Below are 16,484 nucleotides of genomic sequence, written 5' to 3' on the forward strand. Positions count from 1 at the left end.
AGGCAAGGTTCTCATTTTAGTGAACATCAATATCATTATGTTCTAATAGGTTATTTCCATGTCTTACCTGGAAGCCCATAAAAATATTGCTCTATTGAAGTAGACACAAGTTCCATGAAACAATAAATTCACAGTTCAGTTAGCAGAAAATCTGACAAAAATGTCCTTTGGTCTAATCTTACTCTGATCCCTTGCTGTAGGATATAGAGGTTACCCTCTGTTCTCAGAGGTTATAACACCAGAAAAAAAAATTTCAATAGGCCTTACCAAGCTAAAAATGTTTTATGTATGGGTCTAGACTGTGTTATCTGAGGAGCAGCCTAAGTATACTGTGACTCAATCACCAGGTGAACCAAAAGGTGATGAATTTTTCACTCACAGTATATTAAAGCCCATATGCACTAGAAAAAGAAACAATCATTTCCACTTATGACATTAGAGATCTGAGAAATATTAATGTCTTTTAAATAAAGTACACATATATTTGGATATCTGCATAATGTGAAATCTTTTATAAAATATGCCATGCTTTTTCTAAGTGACTGATTTTCACTTTTTTAGTTTCATAGTACAAAGTAGATGTTTCATGATTGTAAATACTCATTGCTAGGGAGGCCAAAAAATGATACAACTAATTGTTTAAGGTAGAAATAATGTATAAAATGCTTAAAATTTTGTTTTTGTTTTTTTGCAAATATATAAAAGTAAACTTGTAGTTAAGAAAGTAACTAAAGGTGCTTCCTGTCTCTCTGTTACTATGAAAAACCTCAGATTTCCCTATAAAGCTATTGCCCTAGATTATTAATGGTCCTGGAACAATCTTTTAAAAGGCATTAGGAGGTTGGGGAGAGAAAGAAAGTAGAATGCAGGCTAGGACTATGTCTCCTACTCACAACCAACAAAATGCACAAAGTCTACCTTATTTCATAATCAAATACAGTCACAGAAGGCCAAGGGCCAAGATAAAAAGAATTACAAACATTCAGGCACTGAACATTTTTTGTCAAAGAAGTTTCTAAAAAGACAGCCTACTGGGTAGTGGGCAAATGGAAGAATATATTCACAAATGAATATGTTATTTAAAAAAAAACAACAAAAAGTCTAAAAGACCAAAAGCCCATCTAAATCTCCAGATATAAAGCATTTCCAGATAACTATTATAGCAGGTTTGAATTTTTAAGAAGGTCTGCAGACAGTATAGTCCTTCAAACTTGTAAAAATCTGATTCAAACTACATATAGATTTGGTTTCTATTAAAATGACATACATTAAAAATGTACTGGGAACGAAGTGAATATAACCCAGAATGAATTTTGAGGGAACCCAACATGCACACAATAAAGTTTGTGGATAGAGAATTCCTGGTTCTAGGATCCCCAAAATAAGCTATTTCAATTCTTAGATATAATTTTACCGATAGGATCTAGAAATCAAAGCACCCACAATCTGCAATTTTAGCCCCTTTACCCAAAATTATTTTCCAAACTAAAAATACCTCAATAAAATTTTTATACATTGTCTTTGTTCCCATGCTTTGTAGATGTGTTAGAACATGAAGTAGTGTTTATTAACTGGTGGATCCTCCCTCTTGGAGATATTTTGCTTTCCTCTCTCGTAACTTTCATATCTATTTACTTACATATATTATCTTTCAAAAAGAACTGGGCAGAGTTTGACTTAAAAATTGCAGAATGGAATTGGATTTATACATAGTCTTCAGAGAGAAGGCATAGGGAATAATATCACCTAAGGAAAAACGAACTAACTTCTAGTTAGGCCAGAGTGGGAGGTGGGGATTAACCTGACCTTTCTCTAGCTTCTCTCCCCCTCCCCCATCCAGATGTAGTTATTATACCAAGTTTTTCCCAAAGCAACATTGTCAAAACATTTTCTATAACATGACACAGATACAGGTAACAAGACTTTTCATAGCCACCAGGGGGAAAATATGGTTTCCCAATACCTACAAGAAAAAAGTTGGCCCTGGTCTTCTACAATAAGAAGTCTACCTTTTCAATTTTATCTCCCACTATTCTAACTATATTTATGCCATGTGTTTCCTTTCTTTTCTTCCCTTTTGTCCATGGTATTTCTCTCACATATGATAATTCACAGACATAGGAAGAATAATGGATTTGGAGCCAGAAGACCTGTCTGTGCTTTGCTGCTCATTCACTGTATGACCTTGGCAAAGTCACTTTACTCACTCTGTGCCTCAATCTCCTCATCTGTAAAATGCAGATGAAATCTGTGGTTCCTTCTAGCTCTAAATTTGTGATCCTATGATCCCTAATATTGAAGTAGAAAATGATCACCCTGTTTTTCAATGGGAAGCTTGAAGTCATTAAAAATACTTCTTTTGCGTAATTCGGTAATTCTGTGCCTAGCTGGCTGTCTACCTGCAGTCTGTTCAAGACATACATACTAACAGATCAGCATATATTAATTGTAAATCATAAATTGGACAATAAACTCTTTAACCCCTTGCTTTTAATGGTGTTAGTAGAATGAACCCTTCTGAGTAAGAATCTTATTTAAGACGCCCTGAAATGTTCTGAGGCCTGGTGCAATGAACATAATGGCATCCACAAACAAAAGGAACCAGAGGAACCTACCATCAATAGTGAATAACTGTTCCATTTGTACTCTGCCTTCAACATCCTCCAATAAACATTTCTGGTCAGATTATATCTTCCTACTGATGTTAATAACCACTAATCCGAAAAAGGTATTTGTTATTACATCTTTCAATCAAATATTAAGCACTTATGTGCCAAGTACGAAAGAAACAAACACTATGAATGCAACAACTCTGACTCCCAGGCTTATATGCTAATGGAGAAGACAGAAAGCACATCCATGAGTATATGCAGAAGAGATGCAAATAAACAGAAAGTCGTTTGGGAGGAAGAGCACCAGCAGTTGAAAGTAATCAGAAAAGCTTTCATGTGACATTTGATGAGGTCACCAAATAAGATCACAGAGAGAGAAGACAGCCTAGAATAGAGAATCTTGGGATACAACCAAAGTTAGGTGGCATGATCTGAACGACGGACCAGTAAAGGAAACTGAGGAGTAATCAGAAAGGCAGGAGCAGAACTTGGAGAAAGTGGCATCATGAAAACCTAGGGAATAAAGAATATATAGAGAAGAGGATAGTCAACAGTTTGAATGCGGTAGAGAGGTGAAGAAAGATAGCCAACGGAGAAAAGATGGTCAGATCCGGCAAGTAAAAGATAGATGGTAACTTTGGAAAAAGTAGTTTCAATTGAGTGAAGAGGATGCAAGGGAGAGAGGTGGAAGTAGTTTGAACAGTTTTTTCAAGCAGCTTTGACTAAGAAATATAGGATGTGGCTGGAGATTATGAGGCAATAAAGTTGAGGGGATGGTAGTCAAATGAAGGCTTTTTTCAAGGAATAATGGATGATCATGATATAAGCAGAATAGTCATCTTTTGTGAGAGACTTTAGGTGCATTTTCTCTACACAGAATCAGATTTCTTTTCTTTTTAGTTCATAAACAAGAAATATGTTGAAATTTCTTATCTTCTGTGCCTTTCAGTCAACATTTTGATAGTTGTTTTCAAATACCCTAATTTTCCAGTTCATCAATCTACAAAATTCCCATGACCTCTATTCCACCTCAGCTATACACACAAGCATGATTGCACTAACCTCTACAAACGTTCTATTTTAATAATCAAGTATAACGATAAATACCTTTTATCCAATCATGATCACCTGTCATCCCTTCTTTCCCTATGCTTTATTATTCCCTAAATTCATTCTTCATTCTCACTGTCCTCTCTAACCTCAACCAGAACTCTAGGCCATCAACCCTACTTTCCCCTCCTTTTCCTCATCTTAGCTCCTTCGTGAACTCTACAATATTCTCTACTTTCAAAACCTGAGTTGCTCCCTTGTTCCATCACTGATCACACTTTACCAAATCCTAACTCTGGATTATCCCCACCACCCACCTTCTTTGTTGTTCTTTCTATATACTATTTCACTTGGTCATCTCATCAGCTCCCATGGATTTAATTTTCACTTCTATGATGATGATTCTCAAATCTACTTATCCCCTCCTTTCTGCTTCTCTTCAGTCTTACGTCTCCATCTGCATAACGGACATCTGGATGTCCTGTAAATATTTTAAACTCAATATGTCCAAAAATTCATTATCTTTCCTTCCAAATCCTTCCCTCTTGTAAAGGTTTTTATTACTGTGGAGGGCATCAGTTATTCTCCTTATCACTCAGGCTTCCAACCTCTATCCTCCACTCCAGTCTTGCAACCTCCTCCCCAATACAATCCATTGTCAAGGCCTGTCAATCTTACTTTCAAAGTATCTCTCATATATCCTCTTTTCTCCCCTCTGCCACTGCCACTATTCTGATGTAGGCCCACATCACCTCATGCCTGGACTACTGCAAAAGCTACCAGTTGGGCTGACTTGTCACAAGTCTCTCCCCTCTCCAGTCCATCCTCCAACTCAACTGTCATATTGATCTTCCTAAAGCATAGATTTGACCATCTCACATTCCTAAATTCCAGTGGCTTCCTATCATCTTCAGGATCAAATATAATTTTTTAAAATTGTGTTTACTATTTTATTTTTCCCAAATTACATGTAAAAACAATTTTTAACATTTGTTTTTAAAACTTTGATTTTCAAATTCTCTCCCTTCCTTCCCTCCACCTTCATTGGGAAGGCAAGCAATCCGATATAGGTTACACATGTGTAGTTATGCAAAATATATTTCCATATTAGTCATGTTATGAAAGAAAACACAGACAAAAAAACTCAAGAAAAATAAAGCTAAAAAATATGCTTCAATCTTTATTAAGACATCATCAGTTCTTTCTCTGGGGAAAGATAGCATTTTTCATCATAAGTCCTTCAGAGTTGTCTTAGATCATTGTTTTTGCTGAGAAGAATTAAGTCATTCACAGATGATCATCTTACAATATTGCTTGTCACTTTGCACACAGTACATGTCACTTTGCATCAGCTTCTGTAAGTCTTTCCAGGTTTTTCTGAAACCATTCTGCTCATCATTTCTTGCAGCACAATAATATTCCATTACAATCACACACCACAATTTGTTCAGCCATTCCCCAGCTGATGAACATCCCCTGAAATCTCCAATTCTTTACCAGAAATGGCTTGCTACAAATATTTTTGTACCTATAGGTCCTTTTCCTTTTTGTTTTTTTTTAATCTCTTTTTGGATATCAGTGACAATTTCTAGCTGACTCTAAAGCCTACAGAAGAATAATCAGAGCTGGAATCCCAGATTAAAGGAAAACATGCAGCTCTGCCCCTGTGAATTCGCAGTTTCCAAGCTGTCCAAGTCCAGCAGCAAATCTATTGAAAACTCAGGTCAGGAACTTGCAGAGCTTAGTCTAGTGACCAGACCATTTAGGAGTACTGCAGATCCCAGAGGCTGTCCCTGAAATAAAGAAACCACAACAGTACTCAATGCCACAAGAAAACAGCAACGGGACCACCAAGGTCCTTCCCTCCAGAAGAAGGTTTGGCAATAACATCAAGTTCAAAGTCAGAAAGCAGTAGGCTAAAAGAATGAACAAACAAAACTCCTAAAAAAAAAAACACAAAACAGGCACAAATTAAACTAGAATTCCTGAACGAAACCAAGCAAGAGTTTAAAAATTAGCTTTAAAAGTGGTTTTTTTGTTTTTGTTTTTAAATGAAAGTGCTAGAGGAAACAACTGGAAAAGATATGAGAGCTAAGGAAGAAAGAACTGGAAAAGGAATTAACAGCTTGGTACAAGAGGTACAAAATCCTGTCCAAGAATCAAACCCACTGAAAATTAGAAGGGACCAAAAAGAAGCCAATGATTCCATGAGACAACAAGAAACATTAAAGTCAAAACACTGGGGAAAAAGGAAATGTACCGCATAAAAAGAACCAACGTAACAGACCAAGGAGAAAAAAAATAGTGATCACTGGATTCCCTAAACACCATGACAAAAAAAAAGCTTAGACATTATATTTCAAGAAATCTTAATAGAAAACTGTCCAAATCACTTAGAAGCAAAGGGCAAAGTTGATACAGAAAAAGATATACCAGTTATCTACTGAAAGAAATCCAAAAATGAAAATTCTCAAGAATCAAATATAGCCAACATCCAGGGCACTTACATCCTCCTTGATGGCTGACTGTCAGCTTTTGGTGACAGATATAGGTTAGAGTCGATTAAGTTCAGCAAAAAGTTTGGCCACATAATAAAGATAAAAGTATTCCACAATTCATTTCCATTAAAGTTTTCATAAAGTGCATTTATTTTTCGTGGAGTGCTACACTTATTTCTAAGCTGGAGGTGTATTGTTCAGTGGTTTCTAAGTAGGAGCATAGGAGGCAGATAGTGGAAGTAATTCAGGGCTAATTTTTGGCAAGAGATTCAAGTGACTATTAGGTTGAAGTTAGAAAGCGAAGTAAGAACATGGGTAAAATGCCTTGAGAAAAGTACTGAGGGATGGAGGGAATAGAGATCTTAGTACCATGCCATTTGATGCATATGTTTAATTACTGACATTAATCCACAGTCTACAGGAAAATATACAATTAGCAATCATAACTGTGAATGTGGATGGGATTAACTCACCTCATACAATCGAAGGGTTAGCAGAATGGATTAGAAACGAGAATCCAATAATGTGATTTATAAGAAACACCACTCAAAGAGAAAGATGCTGGTAGAGTTTAAATGAGAAGCTAAAGAAAAATCTATTATGCTTTAGCTGAAGTAAAAAAGACAGGAGTAACAATTATGCTCTCACACAAAGCAACAGCAAAATAGATCTAATTAAAAGAAATAAACAGGGAAGCTACATTTTGCTGAAAGGTACTGTAGACAATGAATTAATGTCACTATTAAACATATGTGCCAAATAATATTATCTAAATCTTCAAAGAAAAAGTTAAATTACAAAAAGAAGTAGTAAAACTAAAATAGTACGGGACTTCAATTTACCCCTCTCAGACCAAGATAAATCTAAATAACAAAATAAACAAGAAAGAAGTGAAGAACCTGAAGAGAATTTCAGAAAAATTAGAGGTCTCCAGGGCCTCTGGAGAATTATGAAGGGGAATAGGAGAGGCACTTTCACAGAAACTGACAATATATTAGGCATTAAAATTTCACAAATACATAAAAGCAGAAATATCAAATGCATCTTCTACAGACCATAATGTAATAAAAATTATATTCAATAAAAGGGCATTTGAGCAAAGATTAAAATTTAATCAGAAACTAAATAACTTAATTTTAAATAAACTAGTCAAAGAACAAATCATAGAAATACTTTATAATTTCATTAAAGATAATAACAATGAGACAACATACAACATAATTTTTAGGCTGTAAAGTAGTACTTAGTAAAAAATTTATATCTCTAAACACTTTCACCAATAAGAGGAAGAGAACAATATATTTGGCACAAAACCAAAACCCCCAGAAAACCAATAAATGAAACCCTTCTAATTAATTATCAAAACAAAAATCTTGAAAAATCAAGAGATTAACAAAATTGAACTAAAAACTTCTAATAAATTAATAAACCTAGGAGCTTTTTTTGGTGGTGGTGGTGGGGATTATACAGATAAGCCACTAGCTAGCTTGAACTTAAAAAAGATAAAGAGAAAACTAAGTTACCACTATTAGAAATAACTAACAAAACACAGCAGGAAGAGATAGAAAGAAATTCCATTTAAAATAACTACAAAGGGGGCAGCTAGGTGGCGCAGTGGATACTGCACAGGCCCTAAAGCCAGAAGGACCTGAGTTCAAATCCAGCCTTAGACCAAACACTTAACATTTACTAGCTGTGTGACCTTGGGCAAGTCACTTAACCCTGACTGCCTAAAAAGAAAAAAAAAATAACGACAGAGAATATAAAATACTTAGGAGTCTACCTGTGAAGACACACAGATAATATAAAAACAAAATTACAAAATACTTTTTACACAAATAAAAAGATCTAAATAATTAGAAAAATATTAATTGTTCCTGGACAGGCTGAGCCAATATAATAAAAACAATACTACCTAAATTAATTTTCTTTTTAAGTGCCATTAAAATATCAAAAGGATTACTTTATATATCTAGTAAAAAATTAATATGGAGAAACAAAAGTTCAAAAATATCAAGGAAATTAATGTTAAAAAATAAGTGGAAAGTAAAGGGGCTTAGCATTTAACAGATCTCAAAGTACACTAAAAAAACTCTAATCATCAAAACAATCTGGCGCACTGGGTAAGAAACAGAAGCTCATCAATGTAAAAGAGAGGTACAAAATATAGTGAAACACAGAAGCACAGCACATACTATTTGATAAATGCCAAGATCCCAGCTTTAGGGGCAAGAACTCACTCTTCAGCAAAAACTGTTGGGAAAACTGAAAAGCAGTCTGGCAGAAACTAGGTATGGACCAGTATCTCCCACTATATATACCAAGACAAGCTCCAAATGGATACATGATTTAGTCATAAAGAGGAAGAGGGGAAGGGAAAAGAAAGCTGCAAAGAATAAGTGTTTACCAAGATCTGTGCTCAGTGCTTATTAAAATATAAACTCATTTCACCCTCACAAAAAACCTAGGAGCTAGGCGCTGTATATCATTCTCATTTTAAAGTTGAAGAAAGGGAGGCAAAAGAACATTAAGTAATTTGCCTAAAGTTATGTAGCTAATAAGTTTCTAAGGCTGAATTTGAGCTCAAGCCTTCCAGATTCTGAATCCGGTGCTGTATTCATTGCACTGCCAGTTGCCTCTGGTGATATAAACAAATTACAGGAGCATGGAAGAAATCATCTATCAGGTTCATGGATAGAAGTTTGATCCATGACCAAACAAGGAACTGGAAGGATCAGGAGATGAAACGGACAATTTTGACTGCATAAAATTAAAAAGTTTGCCCACAGGCAAAACCAACTCAGCTAAATTGAGGGAAAATCTTTGCATCAAGTTTCTCTGATAAAAGTCTCATTAATAAGATATATAGGGAACTGACTAAAATATCTAAGAATAAAAGCCATTTCCTCCATTCCCTGATTGATAAATGATCAAAGGATATGAAAAAGTAGTTTTCCAAAGAAGAAATCCAAGCTTTCAATAGCCATATGAAAAAAATGTTTCAAATTACTAATGATCAGACAGATGCAAATTAAAACAACTCTGAATTCTGAGAGCCAAGATGGCGGAGTGAAAAGGTAGTCACTCTCACTCTCCCCTATCAACCTCTGAAAACCCAGAAAATATCACCCCAGAAAAAAAACCCTGGAACACCTGAACTAGAAGAAAGACAAGGAGCAGCAGTGCAGCAGCCCAGCAAAAGGGTCTCCCAGTGCCTCAGCAAAAATAAGGGAGACAGAACTACAAGGGGCCCCAGGCGGATAAGTACCCTGTGGCACTCATCTGAAAGGAGGTGAAGTAAACAACCCAAAGGCTTCCTAAAGCCCTGGCCTTGCTGATTCCAACCCAACACCAGGTGAGCTGTAGGAGCCCTGCAGGCAAACACCAACACCTGGACCTCTGAGTGCCTCAGTGAGGCCAGGGGGAACAGGTGGAACCAGCTCAGAAAACCACCATGAGCCTCAGCACTCCACCGCAAAGGGGCCCCAGGCAGATAAACATCCTGCAGCACCCATCTAAAAGGAGCAGAAGAAAGCTAAAGGAAAGGAAAAGCAGGCAACCTAGAATTGCCTGAAAGTTCCAGCCTTGCTGATTCCAGCCCAACACAAGGTAAGCTGCCAGAAACCTACAGCCTCCAATTCACAGCATAAGAGGCCCCAGCATGCAAAGCCAGTGACCAAGACCCAGGCTCCCAACACAAGAAGCTTGGGTCAGTACCCTCTGTTCCCCAGCAGGAGAGCTCAATCTCTTTAAAGGCCAGGGAATAAAGAAACAGCATGAGTTAAAAGAAACGTACCATAGATTCATATTATGAGAAGAGTGAAGATCAAGACAGAAATTCTGAAGAGGGCAACATTGTCAACAAACCCACATCTGCAACAACAAAGGGGAATATGAACTGTTCTGAAGCACAAAAAGCCTTCTTAGAAGAGCTAAAGAAGGATTTTAATAGTCAAATGAGAGAGGTAAAAGAGTCCTTCAAAAATACACTGAAAAAAACAAATCCCTAAAAAACACAATTGGCCAGTTGAAGAAGGAAGTACAAAAACTAACAGAAGAAAACAATCTGTTAAAAACTAGAATTGGACAAATGGAAACTAATGTCTCTATGAGAGAGCAAGAATCAGTCAAACAGAAACAAAAAAATGAAAAAATAGATGAAAATGTAAAATACCTCATCAGTAAAACAACCGACCTGGAAAATCGACTCAGGAGACAATTTAAAAATTATTGGACTACCTGAAAATCATGATGAAAAAAAAGCCTGGACAGTATCTTTCAGGAAATCATAAAGGAAAACTGCCCAGAAGTCCTAGAACCAGAAGGGAAAATAACCATAGAAAGAATCCACCGATCACCACCTGAAAGAGATCCCAAATTGACAACCCAAGAATATAATAGCAAAATTCCAAAATTACCAGATGAAAGAGAAGGTGCTGCAAGCAGCCAGAAAGAAACAATTTAAATATCATGGAACCACAGTCAGGATTACACAGGACCTTGCAGCTTCTACATTAAAAGACCGCAGGGCATGGAACATGATATTCCATAAGGCAAAGGAGCTTGGAATGCAGCCAAGGATCAATTACCCAGCAAAAATGAGCATCATTTTTCAAGGGAGGAGGTGGATATTCAACAAATAGGAGACTTCCAAACTTTCCTGATAAAAAGACCAGAGCTCAACAAAAAATTTGATCTTCAAGTACAGGACTCAAGAAGGACTTAAAAAGGTAAATGGGACAGAAAGATACAATATGTTGTTAATAAGGGGGGGCTGTTTTAAACCCCTACAAGGGAATATGAGACTTGCAGCCCTTGAGAACTGTATTGTTATTACACCTTGTTAAAGGAGTATACATAAAGAGGGTGGATATTAGTTGACTTTGATGTAATGATAAAAAAAAATCTAATCAAGTGGGTTAAATGGATCCAAATAAGTGGATCAATCTGATCTTAGAAAATGTACTGAGAAAGGAGGAGGCAGACAAGGGTAAATTACATTACAGGAAAAGACACAAAATCCTATTACAGCAGAGGGAAAGAAGGGGGGGAGCATTGTTTGAACCTTACTCTCATCAGATTTGGCTCAAGAAGGGCATAATATAATCAGTTAGGTATAGAAATCTAACTTGCCCTATAGGCAGTAGGAGGGAAAAGGGGAAAGAAAAGGGAGGGGGAAAGAAGGGAGGGAAGAAGCAGTAAGAAAAGGGGAAGAAAAGGGAAAGGGATAATAAAAGGGGGAGGGACTGAAGGCGGTGGTGGTCAAAAGCAAAACACTAGTGAAGGGGGAAAGGAAAAAGGAGAAAGAAAAGCATAAATGGGGGAAAAAGGATGGAGAAAAAGACACAGATAGTAATCATAACTGTGAATGTGAATGGGATGAACTCTCCCATAAAACGGAAATGGATTGCAGAATGGATTAAAAACCATAATCCTACAATATGTTGTTTACAGGAAACACATTTGAAAAAGAGTGACACATACAGGGTAAAGGTAAAAGGCTGGAGCAGAATATATTATGCTCAGCTGAAGTAAAAAAGCAGGGGTAGCAATCCTGATCTCAGACAAAGCAAAAGCAAAAATAGATCTAATCAAAAGAGATAAGGAAGGAAACTACATCCTGCTAAAAGGCACCATAGACAATGAAGTAATATCATTACTAAATATATATGCACCAAATGGTATAGCATCCAAATTCTTACAGGAGAAGTTCAGGGAGTTACAGGAAGAAATAGACAGCAAAACTATACTAGTGGGGGACCTGAACCTCCCCTCTCGCACTAGATAAGTCTAACCACAAAATAAACAAGAAAGAAGTTAAGGAGGTGAATAGAACATTAGAAAAGTTAGGTATGATAGACCTCTGGAGAAAACTGAATGGGGATAGAAAGGAATACACTTTTTTCTCAGCAGTACATGGCACATACACAAAAATTGACCATGTACTAGGGCATAAAAACCTCACAATCCAATGCAGAAAGGCAGAAATATTAAATGCATCCTTTTCAGATCATGATGCAATAAAAATTATATGTAATAAAGGGCCATGGAAAGATAGACTAAAAAATAATTGGAAACTAAATAATCTAATCCTAAAAAATGATTGGGTCAAACAACAAATCATAGAAACAATCAATAATTTCATTCAAGAGAATGACAATAATGAGACAACATACCAAAACCTATGGGATGCAGCAAAAAGCAGTTCTTAGGGGAAGTTTTATATCTCTAAATGCTTACATAAATAAAATAGAAAAAGAGGAGATTAATGAATTGGGCATACAACTAAAAAAACTAGAAAAAGAACAAATTAAAAATCCTCAACTAAACACCAAATTAGAAATATTGAAAACCAAAGGAAAAATTAATAAAATTGAAATTAAGAAAACTATTGAACTAATAAATAAAACTAAGAGCTGGTTTTATGAAAAAATCAATAAAATAGATAAGCCTTTGGTTAATTTAATTAAAAAAAGAAGAAAACCAAATTACTAGTATCAAGAATGAAAAGGATGAAGCTACCACCAAGGAAGAGGAAATTAAAACAATAATTAGGAATTATTTTGCCCAACTATATGCCAACAAATTTGACAATCTTAGTGAAATGGATACATATTTACAAAAATATAAATTGCCCAGATTAACTGAAGAGGAAGTAAAATACTTAAATAACCCCATCTCAGAAAAAGAAATTGAACAAGCCATTGATGAACTCCCTAGGAAAAAATCTCCAGGGCCAGATGGATTTACATGCGAATTCTATCAAACATTTAAAGAACAATTAATTCCAATACTATATAGACTATTTGGGAAAATAGGTGAAGAAGGAGTCTTACCAAATTCTTTTTATGATACAAATATGGTGTTGATACCTAAACCAGGAAGAGTCAAAATAGAGAAAGAAAATTATAGACCAATTTCTCTAATGAATATAGATGCAAAAATTTTAAACAAAATACTAGCAAGTAGATTGCAGCAACTTATCACAAGAATAATACACTATGACCAGGTAGGATTTATACCAGGAATGCAGGGTTGGTTCAATATTAGGAAAACTATCAGCATCATTGAGCATATCAACACAAAACCAACAGAAACCACATGATCATCTCAATAGATGCAGAAAAAGCTTTTGATAAAATACAACACCCATTCCTATTAAAAACACTAGAAAGCATAGGTATAAATGGAGTCTTCCTTAAAATAATAAATAGCATATATCTAAAACCTTCAGCAAGCATTATATGTAATGGGGACAGGCTAGAAGCATTTCCAATAAGATCAGGGTGAAACAAGGATATTCATTATCACCACTGTTATTCAATATTGTACTGGAAACCTTAGCTTTAGCAATAAGAGAAGAAAAAGAAATTGAAGGCATTAGAATAGGCAAAGAAGAAACAAAGCTATCACTCTTTGCAGATGACATGATGATATACTTAGAGAATCCTAGAGAATCAAGTAAAAAACTACTTGAAATAATAAACTTTAGCAAAGTTGCAGGCTATAAAATAAACCCACATAAATCATCAGCATTTCTATATATTACCAACAAAGCCCAACAAGCAAGAGATAGAAACAGAAATCCCATTTAAACTTACTGTAGACATTATAAAATATTTAGGAGTCTACCTCCGAAACAAACCCAGGAACTCTATGAACACAATTACAAAACGCTTTTCACACAAATAAAATCAGATCTAAATAATTGGAAAAACATCAGTTGCTCATGGGTAGGCCGAGCTAATATAATAAAAATGACAATCCTACCTAAACTAATTTACTTATTCAGTGCCATACCAATCAAACTACCAAAAATTATTTTATAGAGTTAGAAAAAATAATAACAAGATTCATTTGGAAAAACAAAAGGCCCAGAATATCAAAAAAGAAATGCAGGGGAAGGTGGCCTAGCAATTCCAGATCTTAAATTGTATTATAAAGCAGCAATCATCAAAACTGTTTGGTACTGGCTAAGAAATAGGGAGATGGATCAGGGGAATAGGTTAAATATGCAAGACACAGTAGTCAATGACTATAGTAATCTATTATTTGATAAACCCAAAGACCCCAGCTTCTGGGATAAGAACCCACTCTTTGAAAAAAACTGCTGGGAAAACTGGAAAAGAGTATGGCAGAAACTAGGCATAGACCCAAATCTCACACCATATACCAAAATAAAGTCAAAATGGGTTCATGACTTAGATATAAAGGCTGATACCATAAGTAAACTGGGAGAACAAGGAATAGTTTACCTATCAGATCTATGGAGAACAGAAGAATTCATGACCAAACAGGAGATAGAGAACATTATGAAAAGCAAAATGGATAATTTTGATTACATTAAATTGAAAAGTTTTTGCACAAACAAAGCCAATGCAACTAAGATTAGAAGGAAGGTAGAAAATTGGGAAAGAATTTTTACAACCAGTCTCTCTGATAAAGGCCTCATTTCTAAAATATATAGAGAATTAAGACAAATTTATAAGAACACAAGCCATTCCCCAATTGATAAATGGTCAAAGGATATGAACAGACAGTTCTCAGATGAAGAAATTAAAGCCATCTATAGTCATATGAAAAAATGCTCTAAATCATTATTGATTAGAGAAATGCAAATCAAAACAACTCTGAGGTACCACATCACACCTATCAGATTGGCCAACATGACAAAACAGGAAAATGATAAATGTTGGAGAGGATGTGGGAAAATTGGAACACTAATACATTGTTGGTGGAGTTGTGAAATGATCCAACCATTTTGGAGAACAATTTGGAACTATGCCCAAAGGGCTACAAAAATGTGCATACCCTTTGATCCAGCAATAGCACTTCTAGGGCTATATCCCAAAGAGATCAAACAAATGGGAAAAGGACCCACATGTACAAAAATATTCATAGCAGTTCTTTTTGTGGTGGCAAAGAATTGGAAATTGAGAGGATGCCCATCAATTGGGGAATGGCTGAGCAAGTTGTGGTATATGAATGTAATGGAATACTATTGTGCTATAAGAAATGATGAACAGGCTGACTTCAGAAAAACCTGGAAAGACTTATATGGTCTGATGCTGAGTGAAGTGAGCAGAACCAAGAGGACTTTGTACACAATAACAGCCACATTATGCAATGACTAAGAATGTTAAACTGAACCCTTCTCAGCATTACGAGGACCTAAGACATCTCCAGAGGCCTCGGGATGGAAAATGCTGTCCACATCCAAAGAAAGAACTATGAAAGTAGAATTGGTATCACTTATTTTTACCTTCTGTTGAGTTTTGTTTCATCTTTCTGATGGTTCCTCCTATTGGTTTTAATTTTTACTTACAACTTCACTAATGTGAAAATATGTTTAATGGGTATGTAAATGTAAAGCCTATGTCAGATTGTGGTCGCTTGGGGAGGTGGGGGGGAAAAGGGAGAAAAATTTTCAACTCAGAAGCTATGGAAAAAAAAGTAAAAATAAAAAAATAAAACAACTCTGAGGCAGCACCTCATACCAAGATCAAAAAAGTTGAGAATAAATGAAAATGAGATAAGCTGGAGGGGCTCAAAGGAAAACAGGTACATTAATGAACTGGAACTGTGAACTAGTCTAGCTATTATGGAAAGCAATTTGGAACTATGCAGAAAAAGTTATTAAACCATATACCCTTTGACCCAGTGATACCAGTACTAGGTTTATACCCCAAAGAACTCAAAGAAAGAGGGAAAAACACACATACCCAAAAATATTTAGAGCAGCTCTTTTTGTGGTGGCCAAGAACTAGAAAATGACGTGATCATAAAATGTGGAATGGCTAAAAAAGTTTCGGCATATTAATGTGATGGAATACTACTCTGCTGTAAAAAATAACAAAGGGAAAGAAGGCTGAAAGAAAAAAGGATAAGACTTGTACGAACTGATGCTAAGAGAAGTGAGGAAAACCAGGTGAACAACTTAGACAACAACAATACCGTAAAGACAAACACCTGAAAAATTTGGAAACTGTGATCAACATAATGACCAACTATTCCAAAGGACTCATAATAAAACATGCTACCCACCCTCCAGATAAGGAGGTGACAGACTCGGAGTGCAAGATGAGGAGTATTTTTTTTTGTTCATAGCCAATATGTGAATTTGTTTTACTTGACTAGACATGTTTGCATCAAGTTAAAAGAAAAAGAAATTCATCAGAATGTGAATAATGAGGCAATATACTAAAATTTATGAGATGGAGCTAAAGTGGTTGTGCAAGGAAAATTTAGATATCCAGACACAATAAAAGAGTGAAAAGAACAAATCAATGAACTGGGCATGCAATTTTTAAAAACCTGAACAACA

General features: G+C 35.6%; 1 protein-coding gene across 1 annotated transcript in view; it reads right to left on the minus strand.

Annotated features, from left to right (window-relative positions):
• PPIG (peptidylprolyl isomerase G) overlaps window positions 1-16,484 on the minus strand; it is an 82,284-nt gene that overhangs the window by 43,023 nt on the left and 22,777 nt on the right.

This window comes from Phascolarctos cinereus, unplaced genomic scaffold, assembly GCF_003287225.1.
Source record: "Phascolarctos cinereus isolate Bilbo 61053 unplaced genomic scaffold, phaCin_HiC Scaffold_726;HRSCAF=1367, whole genome shotgun sequence".
In the NCBI taxonomy this organism is placed as follows: Eukaryota; Metazoa; Chordata; class Mammalia; order Diprotodontia; family Phascolarctidae; genus Phascolarctos; species Phascolarctos cinereus.